The sequence below is a fragment of the Bos grunniens genome, chromosome 10 (genome assembly GCF_055505025.1).
Source record: "Bos grunniens cultivar Pamir isolate PY7600 chromosome 10, Bosgru_T2T1.0, whole genome shotgun sequence".
NCBI lineage: Eukaryota > Metazoa > Chordata > Mammalia > Artiodactyla > Bovidae > Bos > Bos grunniens.
The window spans coordinates 51,537,774-51,555,109 of NC_141174.1; the positions used below are offsets into that span (position 1 = coordinate 51,537,774).

At 45.8% G+C, this 17,336-nt stretch overlaps 2 protein-coding genes across 16 annotated transcripts in view; one reads left to right on the top strand and one right to left on the bottom strand.

The window, feature by feature from the left end:
• LOC147364520 (uncharacterized) overlaps nucleotides 1-17,336 on the bottom strand; it is a 254,466-nt gene that overhangs the window by 98,613 nt on the left and 138,517 nt on the right. For 3 of the 13 annotated variants that reach the window (XR_015134626.1, XR_015134631.1, XR_015134633.1), the window contains one exon: nucleotides 1,809-1,997. The exons of the other annotated variants lie outside the window; for them this stretch is intronic. The gene's annotated coding sequence lies outside the window, so the exon portion shown is untranslated. Of the gene's footprint in view, nucleotides 1-1,808; nucleotides 1,998-17,336 lie in introns of those variants that run through there. 13 annotated transcript variants of the gene reach the window in all.
• Nucleotides 1-17,336, top strand: part of LIPC (lipase C, hepatic type) — a 183,253-nt gene that overhangs the window by 35,612 nt on the left and 130,305 nt on the right. The gene's annotated exons all lie outside the window — the stretch shown is intronic.

Consider the following 17,336-nt stretch of genomic DNA (forward strand, 5'->3'; position numbering starts at 1 on the left):
CAGGAGAAAATCCACCCCTGGACAAAGTCCTGGTCCTCTTGTGTCTCAGCTTCCATCACAGCCACTGGTTCCCCAAAGTCAAGCTCAGAAACAAGGGGTAAGCCCAAATCCAGGCAGACAAAAAAAAAAAAGAAGAGGCCTCATGACATCAAGCCTGAAAATTCTGGGCCAATTTAAGGCAATCAAGGATGCTGTGAAAAGGTTAAAATATTTTTTTCTTCACCCAAGAATGCTCTAGGAACAGAGTTATTTTCACAAGCTGAGCCAGACCCTCCACAGAGAGCTTGGTGACATCAGCAAAACAGCACCTGAGAAGCCTCCTTTTGTGAGGTCTTGCCACTGTTCCATGACAAGGTCCTCTTGGCATGTTGTTGCCATGGCCTGGCCACCTCCTTCAGCCACACAGAGGGGCTCCTGTCCCTGAGATTTATGATCACAATAAGTGATCTCAAAGTGAAACCATGTAACTCACATTTGGACTTGAACTCAGCCTCACACCTGGTCTCAGGAATTGATGAAACTCGGGTTCTTGATGTCTCATCACAGAAAGAATTCTGTGACAAAGTGATAGATAAGAAGTTGATTTATTTGAAGAGAAACACACTCCACAGAGTTTTGACTGTCTCAGAAAATGAGAGCAGCCTTGGAATATGGCATGTTTAGTTTTTACAGGCTGAGTTTCATAGGCTAATGAGTGGGAGGAGTATTCCAACTATTAATATTTCAGGGAAGGGGCAAGGATTCGAGGAATCGGGCCACCACCCACATTTTGACCTTTGATGACTGGCCTCAGAACTGTCAGGGCAATGGTGAGTATGCCACTTAGCTTGCAGATGTGTTTCAGTGATCATATTTTTGTTGTTCACTTGGTAAGTCGTGTCTGACACTTTGCCACCCCATGGACTGCAGCACTCCAGGCTGCCCCGTCCTTCACTGTCTCCTGGAGTTTGCTCAAACTCATGTCCATTGAGTCGGTGATGCCATCCAACCATCTCATCCTCTGTCATCCGCTTCTCCTCCTGCCTTCAATCTTTCCCAGCATCAGCGTCTTTTCCAGTGAGTTGGCTCTTCACATCAGGTGGCCAAAGTACTGGAGCTTCAGCTTCAACATCAGTCCTTTCAATGAACATTCAGAGTTTATTTCCTTTAGGATTGACAGGTTGGATCTCCTTGCTGTCCAAGGGACTCTCAAGAGTCTTTTCCAGCACCACAGTTTGAAAGCATCAATTCTTTGGCACTCAGCCTTCTTTATGGTTCAACTCTCACATCTGTACAAGACTACTGAGAAAACCATAGCTCTGATTATACAGACCTTTGTTGGCAAAGTGATGTCTCTGTTCATATGCTGTCTAGGTTTGTTATAGCTTTTTTTCCAAGGAGCAAGCATCTTAATTTCACTGGTGCAGTCACCATCCACAGTGATTTGGGAGTCCAAGAAAACACTGAGACTCAAACTCTAGTGAAAGTTAACTTGTCCACCATCTTGGACCTATTTTGTTCTAAGCAGTTTATGTCCTGTCCTGGGGCTGTCATTCTTTTAAAGTGTGTACCCTGCCTCCTTCCCTCCTGTTTCAAAAGCAGGAAGAGCTGGAGAGAAGACCCAGAAGGGAGGGTGGGGCTCCACCTATCCACTCACCCCTGGAGACATCCAGATGATCAATCCAAGCAGTGAAGTCCACCCGTGGTCCCTGGGCCTGTATCTACTCACAGATGTACCCACACCCCAGCTCTGTGCGGGTCTCGTGTTAGGACTCTACCCCCCCAAAATTCATCAGTATGTTCCTTTGCCATAACACAAGACCACAGACTGGTGGTTCAAACAACAGAAATTTATTTTCTTGTGGTCCTGGATGTTAGAAGTCAGAGGTCAAGGTATCAGCAGGGCTAGTTTGTCCTGAGGCGTCTCTGTTTGGCTTGCAGATGGTGGTCAGGCATGGGGAACCCTGGGGCTATCATTGTTCTGTTTGAGCTTCAGCAATTCCCTGGGGATGGTGGCACTTCAGGGATAGAAAAAGAAGCTTATAAATACACCTGAGACTGAACAGTAAGTATAAGTCTATACCCTCCAAACCAGGCCCAAACAGGGGGCTTTTGCTACTGGTGGTGCAGAAAGCTATGGCTAGCTGAGGTGCACAGGAGCCAGCTGGCAGCTTGTGGGGAGGGGGCTTGGCCCTTTCCAACAGCATGATTAAGAGTTTCTGGCAACAGGAGCAATAACTGGCTGGAGACCAAGAAGGAGCCATTTATCTGGCTCCTGGTGGGGGTGAGTGATAAAACTCACCCTCTGGCTCAGTTGTCATGACCGAGGCAGGGTCATCCTCAAGGGAGGTGCTCGCTGTGAGACCCCTGGCCTCTCTCTGGCTTGGGGAGGTGATTTTCCCCACACAGGCGAGCTGTCCCCAGCCAGGCCACTGCCTAGACTCACACTGGCCTCAGTCAGGGATGGCTGCCATCCTCTCCCAGGTGTCTGCTTTCTCCCTTCAGGCCCCACAGACTCCAAAGGAGGAGAGGATGATCCCCAGCCGGAAGACAGAGCAGGATTGGGAAGATAAACACCGCAGCTTCTCTTCGGGGAAGTAAACCACAGATCGTGGATCTGGAGTCTAAAAACCTCATCTCCGTCCTGGCTATGTCACTGACTGCAGGTGGCCTCGAGCAAATCACCGTAGTCTCTCTAGGCCTCTGCTTTTCAGTAGGGAGTGGGGATGGTATTAGAGACCCAACAGGGCTGTTCTGAGGATGAAATGGGTCATTTATGTATGTGAAACCATGTAATGCAACTCTGCATGACTGGACATAAAACAACATTTGTAAGAACGTACTCTTTACTAAGTCGTCCTCCATTACAACACTCATCTGATTCACTGAATATTCCCATTGCTTCCCCAACTTTTTATTACCAAAGTATCCCAGTATAGAAAAAATTGAAAGAAGAGCACAAAGAATTACTGTATTCCCTCCAGATAGATTCAATAACTGTTAACACGTTAGCATATTTATTCTCTCTATGCATATTTATATGTGTGTGTGACACAGAACCATTTGATTTCTATCTCTATCTCTTGCTGTATGTATATATATGAAAATGAACGTCTATAAGTCTCTGTTCTATTTCTTCCCTACATGTATATTTGAGCCCAGTCTCTCAGGCCTCCAGTGGACCTCTCTTGTTCTTACATTACCTGCCGCATCTCTCTCTGCCTACTGGACTAGGAACGCCTCAAAAGCAGGGACAAGGTAGTCACCATTGTATCCCCAGGACTCACAGAAGCTGGCATGGAGTAAGCATGTGACAAGTGACCATTGAGTAAATCCCTCTTCAACAAAGAACTAACCAACATACACTTTTTTTTTTTAAGTAAATGAGTTTTAAGTCATTTCATCTGGCAAATTCCAGATCCCTGCTGGTGATAATGGAAAAAACACCCAGAGGTGCAGGATGTTCAGGTCTTGCTCTACTTCCCCCTCTAAAAGCATGGGGACTCTGAAGTCACTTGGGACTCGTGGGGAGAGGCTGTACTCTACAGCTATGATGCAGCTATCTATTTGCAATACGGAAATACTCTCCAGACCACAATCTACTCTGGAAAACACACATGCACAGAGAAGCTGACTGTGTCCCCACAATGGACCTCACAGAAGTGATGTAAGTCCTTTAGGTTTTCAGGGAGCCAGCAACCCACTTTCAGGCCAGTAAGGGTGGGAAGAGGGTGTGTTGTTGTCTATAAATTCCCTACAATGCTCACGAACTTCACAGGAGTTTTAAGCTTCCCTCAGCCTCAGATGGGGCTTCCGAAGTGGCACTAGTGGTAAAGAACCTGCCTGCCAAGGCAGGATGTGTAAGAGGCATGGGTTTGATCCCTGGGTTGGGAAGACCCCCTGGAAGAGGAAATGGCAACCCATGCCAGTATTCTTGCCTGGAGAATCCCATGAACAGAGGAGCCTGGCGAGCTATAGTCCATCGGGTTGCAAAAAGTAAGACACGAACGAAGCGACTTTGCACGCAGGCAACTTCAGATGGCTCTCTTTAAAAGAGAGTTCCTCAAACTTTAATGTGCATATGAATCACCTGAGGAGCCTGATAAAATGAATGTTCTGTTTCAGTGCATCTGGGATGGGCTCTAAGATCTTATGTTTCTACCAAGTGTTTGGGTCGTTCCAATGAGGTTGGTCCCCAAAACACACTTTGAGAAGCAACGTTCTGAAGAACACAAAATAGCTCCTCTGTTACTTGGTGAACTAGAAATCAGCACCTACTTTCAGATATAAGAGCTTCCCTGGTGGTTCAGAGGTAAAGAATCTGCCTGCCAAGCTGGAGACATGGATTCGATCCCTGGGTTGGGAAGATCCCCTGGAGAAGGAAATGGCAACCCACTCCAGTATTCTTGCCTGGGAAATCCCATGGACAGAGGAGCCTGGTGGGCTACAGTCCATGGGGTCACAAAGAGTTGGACACGACTTAGTGACTAAACAACAACAACTAGATATAAGGCAGTGTGCCAGCGCTGGTTGTACCAGAAAATGGGAAGAAATGCAAAGATAGACAAAATGCAGTTCTTTGCCTCAAATTCTGGAGAAGGTGATGGCACCCCACTCCAGTACTCTCGCCTGGAAAATCCCATGGACGGTTGTCCATGGGGTCGCAAAGAGTCGGACACGACTAAGTGACTTCACTTTCACTTTTCACTTTCATGCATTGGAGAAGGAAATGGCAACCCACTCCAGTGTTCATGCCTGGAGAATCCCAGGGATGGGGGGGGGGGGCTGCCATCTATGGGGTCACACAGAGTCAGACATGACTGAAGTGACTTAGCAGCAGCAGCAGCCTCAAATCCAGCTGTATCTGCCTCATTACTACGTTTAGGCCATAATTCTTACAAGCTATAATCTATACAGTGTATATTTTTTGTTCTCATTTTGCTTGTGAAGAGACTGGGGTTCGTTCAGTCTGTCTTATCCAAGCCAGTGAAAGGATACTGTGAGATCTGAGCTGAGGTCTCCCTGACTATGAGACCTGTGTTTTCCATGCACCTCTCTCACATCTGGTCTTCATGCACTTCTCACTAAATGCTCAGATAGAAGGGCAGGGAGTACCCTTAAAGCACACCTTGGTAGCTCCTGGGGAAAGAAAGTGTGGTGGCAGCAGGCAAGAGACACTAAGTGACCACCAGAGAGGGGAGTTAGGACCCAGCGGGTGCCTCGAGGGTGCCTTGCCTTGGGTCTCTGTCTGTTTCAGGTAATATATTTCCTCGTGCAGTGGATCAAATGCAGCCTACACTAGTAAACTTCAGCCATGAATTATGGCCCGAACTTTGGATAAATCACTGCCCTCACCTGGACTCAAAATTGGAAGCTGTTTAATTTCTTTTCTCTCTGACAAAAGGTCTTCTGGTCTTCCCTTCACCCTCAAGTCAGGGTGAATGTCTCCTTGGTATGTCCCCACTTGGGGTCCCCCAACCCCAACTTCTTAGCTCAGGACTGGGAGTTTCTGGAGCTCACTCTGCAGTCGTCCTTCTTTCCTTCCTAATTTTACCGTGTTTATGAGCACAGCTGTGCCAGATTCTGTGCTGAGGGCTGGGGATGTCAAGGCGATGAGATGACCATCACACACAGCAGTGTGGCCCAGGGATGTGGAGGAGAGCAACTGACTCAGCATGGGTGGGGACAGGCAGCACTGAGTGGGCAGCTTCCCCACCTGCCAGGGCTTCACTCCTCAGCAACCCTATGAGGTGAGTGTGCATGTAAAATCATCCCCATTTTAAAGATGAAGAAACTGAGGCTTACAAAAGTCATCACAATTATTAAGGATCAAATGAAATAATATATGCAAAATCACTTAGCAGAGTGTCCAACAAGTAGGAAATAAATGGTACCTACAATGCCTTCTTTAGGGGGAAGAATTAGGGGAGGAGACATTTAGGGAGTTTGAAATCAACATGTACTCACTGCTGTATTTGAAATGGATAACCAACCAGTGCCTACTGTATTACTGCCCAGGAAACTCTGCTCAATGTTATGTGGCAGGCTGGATGGGAGAGGAGTTTGATGGAGAATGGAAACATATATATGTATGGCTGAGTCCCTTCCTTGTGCACCTGAAACTACTACAATATTTTTAACTGGCTATACTCCAATGTAAAAAAATATTTTAAAATAATAATAAAAAATAAAATGCCTTCTTTAAACAGCAGAACAGAGAATAGGAGCCAATTAGCCTTGCTCTCAGTCACAAGAAACTGGAGAGTTGAAAAAAGGCCTCTTGACTGCCCTGGAGGACAAACACCAGGCTTCGGACTGGCCACACATAATGAGAAAACTGCTGAGGAGCAAAGTAAAAGGGCCATCGAGAAAGGGCTTGGCAGGGTCCAAAGTGCCCCAGCACACCAGTGAGGGCAGTGTGAGCTCTGATGGAGGGGTGGCAGAGATAAGTCACTCTGCAGGCGGCTCAGACAGCAGTGGCAGCCCCACGGCCCTCTGTCCTTCTTAGACAGCCGCTCACCCCAGGCTCAGCTGGTCCACATTTCAGCTGTCACACTCCCCATCTGGGTAATGGAGTGTTATGAAGCATGTTGGAGGCCATCAATTAGCGCTTAACTCCATGTCTGTTGGGTCGTATTTCCAAGGATGCTCCACTCAAATTCACGGCAGAGGTAAATCTTGCTCCTTTTCATTCAATGACTTGGAGTTAAAATGCCGCCCAACAGTGTCTCCCAAAGAAATTGAGATTTATGGGTCACTGTCAATATCAACACATGTTGACCATTATTTGAAAGCCTCCTAGGTCCTCGGGACTGATTGCTATTCACTTTGAAAGATGACTGTGGCTTTATAATCCACTCAGGTTGCTGCATTCGTTTCTTCCCTTGGAGACTTTTTTATTCCACTTCATGATGTTTTGCTCGGTGGCATAAGCCCCATTCCCCACACCCTCAACCCCATGGATACTCTAATGTATTCGAGGCTCTGGGACAGACACAAGAGGGGCCCACTCATCCTCAGTCCAGAGGCCGGTGTAACAACAGGGAGAAGGCACCTTAGTAACAAAGTGCTCCTATTTTACGGACTAGACACAATCTGAGGTTACCGATGAGCTGCTTGAGGGGCAATAGGTGGGGTCCCCTCATTAACACTTCTGGCCTTTGGTGCGGCTGGGAAGGGTGTGGATACTGATACAGGACTGAGTCACTTAGATCAGTGATATTGACATTGGTTCTCAAACATGAGCCAACATCAGAAATGCCAGGAAGGTTTGTTAACAAAGATTTCTGGGCCCCACTCCAGACTTCTTGCTTCAGAAGGTCAAGGGTAGGGCCCAGGACTTTGCATTTCTAATGAGATTCCAGTTCAGTTCAGTTGCTCACTCGAATCCGACTCTTTGAGACCCCATAGACTGCAACACGCCAGGCTTCCCTGTCCATCACCAACTCCCGGACCTTACTCAAACTTATGTCCATCAAGTTGGTGATATCATCCAACCAACTCATCCTCTGTCATCACCTTCTCCTCCTGCCTTCAATCTTTCCCAGCATCATTTTCCAATGAGTCAGCTCTTCACATCAGGCGGCCAAAGGATTGGAGTTTCAGCTTCAACATCAGTCCTTCCAATGAACATCCAGGACTGATCTCCTTTAGGATGGACTGGTTGGATCTCCTTGCAGTCCAAGGGACTCTCAAGAGTCTTCTCCAACACCACATTTCAAAAGCATAAATTCCTCTGTGCTCAGCTTTCTTTATAGTCCAACTCTCACATACATACATGACTACTGGAAAAACCATAGCCTTGACTAGACAAACCTTTGTTGACAAAGTAATGTCTCTGCTTTTTAATAGGCTGTCTAGGTTGGCCACAGCTTTGCTTCCAAGGAGTAAGCGTCTTTTAATCTCATGGCTGTAGTCACCATCTGCAGTGATTTTGGAGCCCCCAGAAATAAAGTTTGACACTGTTTCCATTGTTTCCCCATCTATTTCCCATGAAGTGATGGGACCAGATGCCATGATCTTAGTTTTCTGAATGTTGAGCTTTAAGCCAACTTTTTCACTCCCCTCTTTCATTTTCATCAAGAGGCTCTTTAGTTCTTCTTCACTTTCTGCCATAAGGCTGGTGTCATCTGCATATCTGAGATTATTGATATTTCTCCCAGAAATCTTGATTCCAGCTTGTGCTTCTTCCAGCCCAGAGTTTCTCATGATGTACTACGCATATAAGTTAAATAAGCAGGGTGACAATATACAGCCTTGATGTACTCCTTTTCCTATTTGGAACACGTCTGTGGTTCCATGTCCAGTTCTAACTGTTGCTTCCTGACCTGCATATGATTTCTCAAGAGGCAGGTCAGGTGGTCTGGTATTCCCATCTCTTGAAGAATTTTCCACAGTTTATTGTGATCCACACAGTCAAAGGTTTTGGCATAGTCAATAAAGCAGAAATAGATGTTTTTCTGGAACTCTCTTGCTTTTCCCATGATCCAGTAGATGTTGGCAATTTGGTCTCTGGTTCCTCTGCCTTTTCTAAAACCAGCTTGAACATCTGGAAGTTCATGGTTCACATATTGCTGAAGCCTGGCTTGAAGAATTTTGAGCATTACTTTACTACAGTGTGAGATGAGTGCAATTGTGCGGTAGTTTGAGCATTCCTTTGGCATTGCCTTTCTTTGGGATTGGAATGAAAACTGACCTTTTCCAGTCCTGTGGCCATGCTGAGTTTTCCAAATTTGCTGACATATTGAGTGCAGCACTTTCACAGCATCATCTTTTAGGATTTGAAAGAGCTCAACTGGAATTCCATCACTTCCACTAGCTTTGTTCGTAGTGATGCTTCCTAAGGCCCACTTGACTTCGCTTTCCAGGATGTCTGGCTCTAGGTGAGTGATCACACCATCGTGATTATCTGGGTCGTGAAAATCTTTTTTGCACAGTTCTGTATATTCTTGCCACCTCTTCTTAATATCTTCTGCTTCTGGTAGGTCCATACCAATTGTCTAACTCAATGAAACTAAGCCATGCCATGTATGGCCACCCAAGACAAATGGGTCATGGTGGAGACATCTGACACAATATGGTCCACTGGAGAAGGGAATGGCAAACCACTTCAGTATTATTGCCTTGAGAACCCCATGAACAGTATGAAAAGGCAAAAAGATAGAACACTGAAAGATGAACTCCCCAGGTCAGTAGGTGCCCAATATACTACTGGAGATCAGTGGAGAAATAACTCCAGAAAGAATTAAGGGATGGAGCCAAAGCAAAAACACCACTCACTTGTGGATGTGACTGATGATAGAAGCAAGGTCCAATGCTGTAAAGAGCAATATTGCATAGGAACCTGGAATGTGAGGTCCATGAATCAAGGCAAATCGGAAGTGGTCAAAGAAGAGATGGCAAGAGTGAACATCGACATTCTAGGAATCAGCAAACTAAAATGGACTTGAATGGGTAAATTTAACTCAGATGACAATTATATCTACTACTGTGGGCAAGAATCCTTTAGAAGAAATGGAGTAGCCATCATGGTCAACAAAAGAATCCGAAATGCAGTACTTGGATGCAATCTCAAAAACGACAGAATGATCTCTGTTGGTTTCCAAAGCAAACCATTCAATATCACAGTAATCCAAGTCTATGCCCCAACCAGTAATGCTGAAAAGCTGAAGTTGAACGGTCCTATGAAGACCTACAAGACCTTTTAGAACTAACACCAAAAAAAGATGTCCTTTTCATTATAGGGGATTGGTATGCAAAAGTAGGAAGTCAAGAAACACCTGGAGTAAAATGCAAATTTGGCCATGGAGTACAGAACGAAGCAGAGCAAAGGCTAATAGAGTTTTGCCAAGAGAATGCACTGGTCATAGCAAACACCCTCTTCCAACAACACAAAAGAAGACTATACATGGACATCAACAGATGGCCAACACTGAAATCAGATTGATTATACCCTTTGCAGACAAAGATGGAGAAGCTCTTGACTATATTAGTTTGGACTTTTGGTCATAAGAACACAGATCCAACTCAAATTAACTCAAAAAGGGGAATTTATTTACTCACATAACAGAAATGACCAAAATACAAGTTTCAAGCACAGGTGGATCTATGCCTATAATAAAAACACAGTATCTATCAATTCTGTCTCTTTCTCACTCTCTTTTCCTCGCTTTCCCCCACTCCATGATGGCCCTTAAGAGTTCCATCACTCCTTAGTCATATAGTGTTAGTCACTCAGTTGTGTCTGACTCTATGTGACTGTAGCCCCCCCACCCCCCAGCTCCTCTGTCCATGAGATTCTCCAAGCAAGAATAGTGGAGTGGGTTGCCATTCCTTCTCCATGGGATCTTCCTGACCCAGGGAGCAAACCTGGGTCTCCTGCCTTGCAGGCAGATTCTTTATGTCTGAGCCACCAGGGAAACCCCCATCACTCCTTAGAGCTTAAAATTCCAGAGAGATTATACTATTTATCACATGCCTCTGGCAGACATTCCAGAAAGGACTCTGCTTGTCTAGGGACTCACCTCTGAATAAACAACTGTGGCCAGGAGGATGGGCTTGCCAATTGGTGTGGTTTAGAAAGCATGCCCACCCTTTGGGTGGGATCAGCTCTACCCATAACTTCGTCTTCCCAGGTGGCAGTAGTGGTAAAGAACCCCCCTGCCAATGCAGGAGACACAAGAGACATGGGGTCTATCACTGAGTCAGAAACATGCCCCTGGAGGAGGACATGGCAGCCCACTCCAGTATTCTTGCCTGGAGGATCCCATGGACAGAGGAGCCTGGAGGGCTACAGACCATGGGGTTGCAAAGAGTCAGACATGACTGAAGCAGTTAGCATGCACATCCGCAGCTCTACTCAAACCTGACTGAGCAGCATTCACATGAGAGGGTGTGTCCTCTGATGGGGAGATGTCAGCCTTACCACAGAGGACTGGCTGTGAATCACGAGGATGCTGGGGGAGGCAAAGATGACTCCTGCTTCCTCAGGGGCAAGCAGAACAACTTCTCTGTTCCTCACACACCCTTGACTATGCACATTGGGCCCCTGCTCAAAGTTGTGCTGTAGCAGCTCATCTCCATGGCAGAGCTGGTGTGTGAACATGGGGAATATCCTGGATGACCTCACAGACTCAGCTGTTTGTAGAGCGATGGATTTTCAATTCATTCTTTCATACAATGGAGCCCTAATGCAACTTTCAAGCCTTGCTTCCTCCAGGGAAAGTAAATGGGTGAAATAAATAAAATTAACATTTGTATTGGCTTCTTCAGAAGTTCAGGAGCCTATTTTCAAGGCTGTGTTAAATATACACTTAAATGATGCTCTAATCCGTACCACAGTGATTCTCAGATTATAGTCCCCAGAGTAGTAACATTAACATCACCCAGGACCTTGCTAGAAATGCAAATTCTCAATCTCACCCCAGACCTACTAAGTCAGAAACTGGTGTGGAGCCAACTGTCTATTTTATCAAGCCGTCGGGTGATCCTGATGTGTGCTAAAGTTTGAGAATCAATGCTCTATACACGTGTTTGATTCAATTCACCAAGTTCAAAGGGACCACCTATGATAAAAACTAAGGCTTTATGTTACAGATTTATTGTTCAGTCTGAATTTAGAGGAATACAAATGTGAAACAGTTTTATACTGCTCCCATCCATGCCTTTGACCATGTAAAGTCATACTTTTTCATCCCTTAATAGCATCTTGAGATTTCCTAACATTTGGTCAGTTCTATTATTAAGTCTTTTTTTTTTTTTTTCCTTTGTCTCACTTTATTCTAAAGCCTCAATCTCATCATCTGATTTTTTGACATTCTTCCTTTTTTCCTTTAGGAGCTAGATTCACCAAGGAAGTGGGATTTGCACTGGGGAGGGGATAGTTGTATTCTTTCTCTCCTTTTCTCACTGGGGCAACATGGGGTGGGGTGGCGGAGCAGGCCTGGTGCTGAAGTTGCTCCCCCTCCCTTTGCAGGGCTTACCCTCTCTGGAGAAGCTTAATGAGGTACCAGTGGGGGATACAGAGATTCTAAGTGCTCATTGGCTCTCTGGCCTCACTCAGGTCCAGTCTGGGCCCATCTGCTGCTGGTGGCCTTGGCTTTGAGGATGTGTGTGGCTCTGAGGGTCCTGGCAGTGTGAGCCCAGCTGGCCTGTCACCAAGGACAGCTATGATCCCCTTTGGCTGCCCCAGTGGTCCATGCCCCTTCCACTCTGTCCTCCCATACAGAGCCTCAGAAACTGCCAGCATCGTCTTACTTACCCTCTGAGGGCCGAAAAGAACCGAGCTGAGGATCCCCCTCAGACACACCCCTTTCCAGGTGCTTCCCTCCCTTGGCTGAACTGCCTGTCTTCAGATAGCTGAAGCAGGCATGATCTCTGTGTTCCCACAGAGACCCCAAAACTCTCTCCATCACTGTATGTCCACCACCAATGGAGCCAAGGGTCTCAACACCCCAGCAAGCATCTGGTCTGAGCAGTGTGACTACTGCTGCCTCCTAAAGGCCCTGCACGCTGTCACCTCCATACATGATTCTGATAGATGCCCCCAATTTGATCTTAAGGTGAGAGTCACAGTGCAAGGGGAAGAAGTAAATTATCCTCCCACAAACTCCTACCTCCCTTCTCCCACCTATCTCCCTACATGGAGCCAGGGGAGGGCAGGAATGCTAGTTGGGCCACTTCTTGGGAGCTCCAGAGTTAGGGGAAATCTGGCCTTAATTGCTGACTCTCTTTAGAGAATATGAGTTACTTAGCACCTGGTGTTTCCAGCAAGGCTGCAGTGCAAGTCCTGTTCACTGTCCTCTTTGCTATTTGCCACGTGTTTGCACAAGTATTGGGCTTCCCTGGTGGCTCAAATGGTAAAGAATCCACCTGCAATGCAGGAGACCTGTGTTCCATCCCTGGGTGGGGAAGATCTGGAGAAGGAAATGGCTGCCCATTCCAGTATTCTTGCCTGGAGAATTCCAAGGACAGAGGAGCCTAGCAGGCTACAGATCACAGGTATTACCTGAGTTGACCACACAGTGATCCTGTGAGGCATTCAACCTAAAAGAAGCCGGCTTGAGGGGTTAAGTCACGGGCCCAGTGGCACATGCCTGGTCCTAACAGAGGAAGAGAGCCAGTCCTGCAGCCCCGGGCGCCTGTCGTCTCCCTACTATTTCGCGCAAATGCCCCAGCAACACTTGTTTTTCAGCTCTAAACAAACTCAAAGCAACTAAGCAGAAAAACGCTTGCTTTCAAAGCCACTGAGCAGCTGACAGTGGAGGGTTTAGGGCACGCTGCGTCCTTAGAAAAAACACAAGTGTTTCACATCAGTGAGTCCTAACGGTTGTCTTCCCAGGCAAGGCCGCATGACCCCAGGGAACCTCTAGCTGGCTTTAGTCAGCCAGCCCCTCCAGCGTTTCTGGGGTTAGGGAGGGGGCGGGGAAGGGGATGTAAGCTGGTACTTCTAAAGTGAAAAGCTAGGCAGAGCTGACAGCACTGACCCTATGCTCTGGCCTCATCAAACACCCAGCCCAGGTCATACAGGGTCAGGGTACCATCTGTCCTTCTGGATGGCCCGGTCCCAAATGACTCATCTCCTCACATGGTAGGTGGAGGTTCACGGTTAAACTCCTTGCAATGGCAGAGTGAATGGCAATTTTCTAATCAACAGATGGTGTTGGAGCCCCTGCTACACACACAAGAGGCTCCTTTCATTCCAGTTTACGTAAGTAAGGACTCATGGTGCACATGAGACCCTCACATGCCCTTGTCTTGCGCACAACTTCCCCCAGGGCTGAGGTTCAGTGAGGAGCCACCCAGATCATATTTCCCCACCAAAGATCAAAGCCCTTACCCTCGATAGAAGCAGTTATTTTATTTTCAAGAATTCTGTGAGATTATTGCTAAGCACAGCCATTCTTTTAATATTAAATCATAAAACCTTAAATTATGTTAAGAACAACAGTAGTGCTGAATCACTTTGATGTACAGTAAAGATAAACACAACATTATATATCAACTATGCTGCAAGAAAATAATTTTTTCTAAAAAAAGAACAATAGTAAATACTCAAATTCTTCCACTCCTAATTATTTTACTGCATTTTAATATTATCTCCATTCTTAAGGTTATTGACATTTATGATGGAAATATTATATAATGACGTGCTAAACTGCATGTCTTCTCAACTCCTCATTAGTAACATTGCTGCTGCTGCTGCTGCTGCTGCTGCTAAGTCGCTTCAGTCGTGTCTGACTCTGTGCGACCCCATAGATGGCAGCCCACCAGGCTCCCCCGTCCCTGGGATTCTCCAGGCAAGGACACTGGAGTGGGTTGCCATTTCTTTCTCCAATGCATGAAAGTGAAAAGTGAAAGTGAAGTCGCTCTGTAATGCCTGACTCTTAGCAACCCCATGGACTGCAGCCTACCAGGCTCCTCCGTCCATGGGATTTTCCAGGCAAGAGTACTGGAGTGGGGTGCCATTGCCTTCTCCAAGTAACATTGCACTGGTAGCTAAATAGAAGCCTTGATGGCTGATTCACACATGGAAACTGGCAAATACTACATATGTATTTTACATAAATAAATACATAAAAATAAGATGAACATAATCAGGGTTTGGTTAATTGTTTTGCTGACTATGTAGAGCAAAGGCCAGCAGACCTTTTCTGTTAGGGCCAGGTAGTAAATATTTTCCCCTTTGTAGATAATGCAATCTCTATTTCAACTACACAATTCTGCTATTGTAGCTTGAACACAGCTTTAGACAATAAATGAATGAATGTGGTTGTGTTCCAATAAAACTTTATTTATAAAAACAGGTGGTGAGCTGGATTTGACAGGCCATAAATTGCAGGCCCCTGGTCTAGACTTAAGAAAGGCATGGAGAAAATGTTAACTATGTAGATTAAACTTAAAAGTATATTGTATCTGTCATTGTTCAAATTGTAAATAGCACTGAAAATTGAGGAAATGTTCTTCCAGGATTTTAAAACAACTATCTGATACAGTATCTGATATAGCAAAGAAGTAGCCTATGTCATTGTTGAATACCTGAAGTTTGAAACAGGTCTTCATTGTTTAATTTTTGTCCTACTCCATGTATATGACAATATCAACTAACACTCCTATCTGAATTATCCATGTTCATCATTTGCAACCATGGGTTGGCTAGCAATACAAAAGCTCAGCAAAAATTGACAAGAACGTTCTGTAAGAATCAATTGACTATATGAAGTTTACAATAAAGAGTACTGGATGTTTTATCTTATATTATTTTCAAATTGTGTAATGAGTATCTTTGATGATAATAAATTATATAACAAATTATACATATATATGCATAATTTTTTTCCAGTGAGTCAGTTGTTAGATATTTCCCATCACAATACTGCCTAAGGGGCATTTACATAAAAAGAGACGTTACTGTCCAGAGTAATGTGAAGGACCAGAGGCGCAGTCCAGAGCCCAGGGAAGGTGGGGGGTGTCAGGGATGGAGGAACATTCAGGGCCCTCCAGGGTGTCCTGGAAGGCTTCATGGAGAATGTAGCACCGTAGGGATTTTCCAGGCAATAGTACTGGAGTGGACTGCCATTTCCTTCTCCAGGGGATCTTCCCGACCGAGGGATCGAACTCGGGTCTCCCGCATTGTAGAGAGGTGCTTTACCGTCTGAGCCACCAGGGAAGTCCAAAGAACAACAGGACTGAAAATGAATGGAGGGTGGCTGTTTCATTCTGTTGCATGAGCGAAAGATCAGAGATTGGAATGCCCTGACCTGGTCAGGACAACCAAGAGAAGAGGGGTCAGCACTGGGAGATGAAGTAGGCCCCAATACACTTAATGACATGGAAACATGCCATGAGGTTGAGCAGAAAAAAAGCAGGCTACAAAATCTGTGCACTTGTGTAAAGGGGGAAAAAAAAATTTGAAGAAAAGACACTTAATGCAAATAGCTCTGGGTGACAGGATTATAGCTGATTTTGTTCTCATGCTTCTTAACACTTTTCTGTACCTTCCTATTCTTCTGAAGTGGTGTGTATTGCTTTGATAATCACGGGGAAAAAATGAGGTTTCCAGGTATGAAGCACAAGAAGCAGGCAGCCCTCCAGCACTGAGATAAACCTGCAGCCATAGCATGGAGAGGACACATTTGCCCTGAGGCAGCCCAGAGGTCCCTGGAGGGAGGTGCTGGGGAGGGGTGCAGTAGAGCCCTGGAACAATCCCCCTCTCCTGGGAAGATCGCAGGAGCACAAACATCACAACCATGGATTCCTCCTACCCCCTTCCCCCACACCCACCCCGCCCCACACCCCCACCCCGCATACACCCACCCCACCCCACCCCGCCCCATCCCGGCCCCTGGGCCTGAAGTACTGCTGTCCATGCAGGGGATCTGCCCCCACCTCTTAGCCTCAGGGGAATGTCTTCTTTCTCTTTCTCCCCCAAGCACTAGTTTGCAAAGTTTTCTCCTCCATGCTCACAAAAGCAGAACAAATTGAAAAAAACAGGAGATCCTCTGTTTTTTTAGGGCTTCACCATTACAGTTTTCCCAGCTGAAGAAGGATAAAATTTTTTTTAAGTACACCAGATTCATAAAATTGGAAAATTAGAAGGGATCCTGAAGAATATCTAGTTCAACTCTCTTTACTAATAAGGAAACAGAAACTAAGGAGGTCAGGTGGCATACCCAAGGGCACAGAGCTAGGTGGAAACTAGTCTCCAGCAGAGGTGACACCCAGGCGTGACACCTCTTTCCTCAGCATCTGAGTCCTATCAAAGGAGCCCAGAGGCTCATCACCAGATGCACTGAGCAGCCATGGGCTTCAGAGCATGGCCAATGCTAATCCTTTCTCAAGCTTATCCATGGATAGCAGGAATGCCTACAAGGCACCCAGAGTTTTTTGTGTTGTTTTGTTTGAATTTTTATTGGAATATAGCTGCTTCACAACACTGTGTTACTTTCTGCTGTACTCAAAGTAAATCAGTTATGCATATACGTATATCCCCTCTTTTTTAAGATTTCCTTCCCATTTAGGTCACCAGAGAGCATTGAGTAGAGTTCCCTGTGTTACACAGTAGGTCCTCAGGTTCTCAGTTATTTTATGCATGGTATCAATAGTGTACATATGTCAATCCCAATCTCCCAATTTATCCCACTCCCTTTCCTCTCTTGGTATCCAAAAATTTGTTCTCTATGTGTCTCTATTTCTGCTTTGCAAATAAGCTCGCATGTACCATTTTTCTCCACATACAAGCAATATCACAGGATATTTGAACACAACGCAACCTAGAGGAGCCCCTCAGTGCACTGGACTATCCCCTCCCTACACATGGTAGACAAGACCATCAGACCTGTCTTCTCCATAATGCCTTT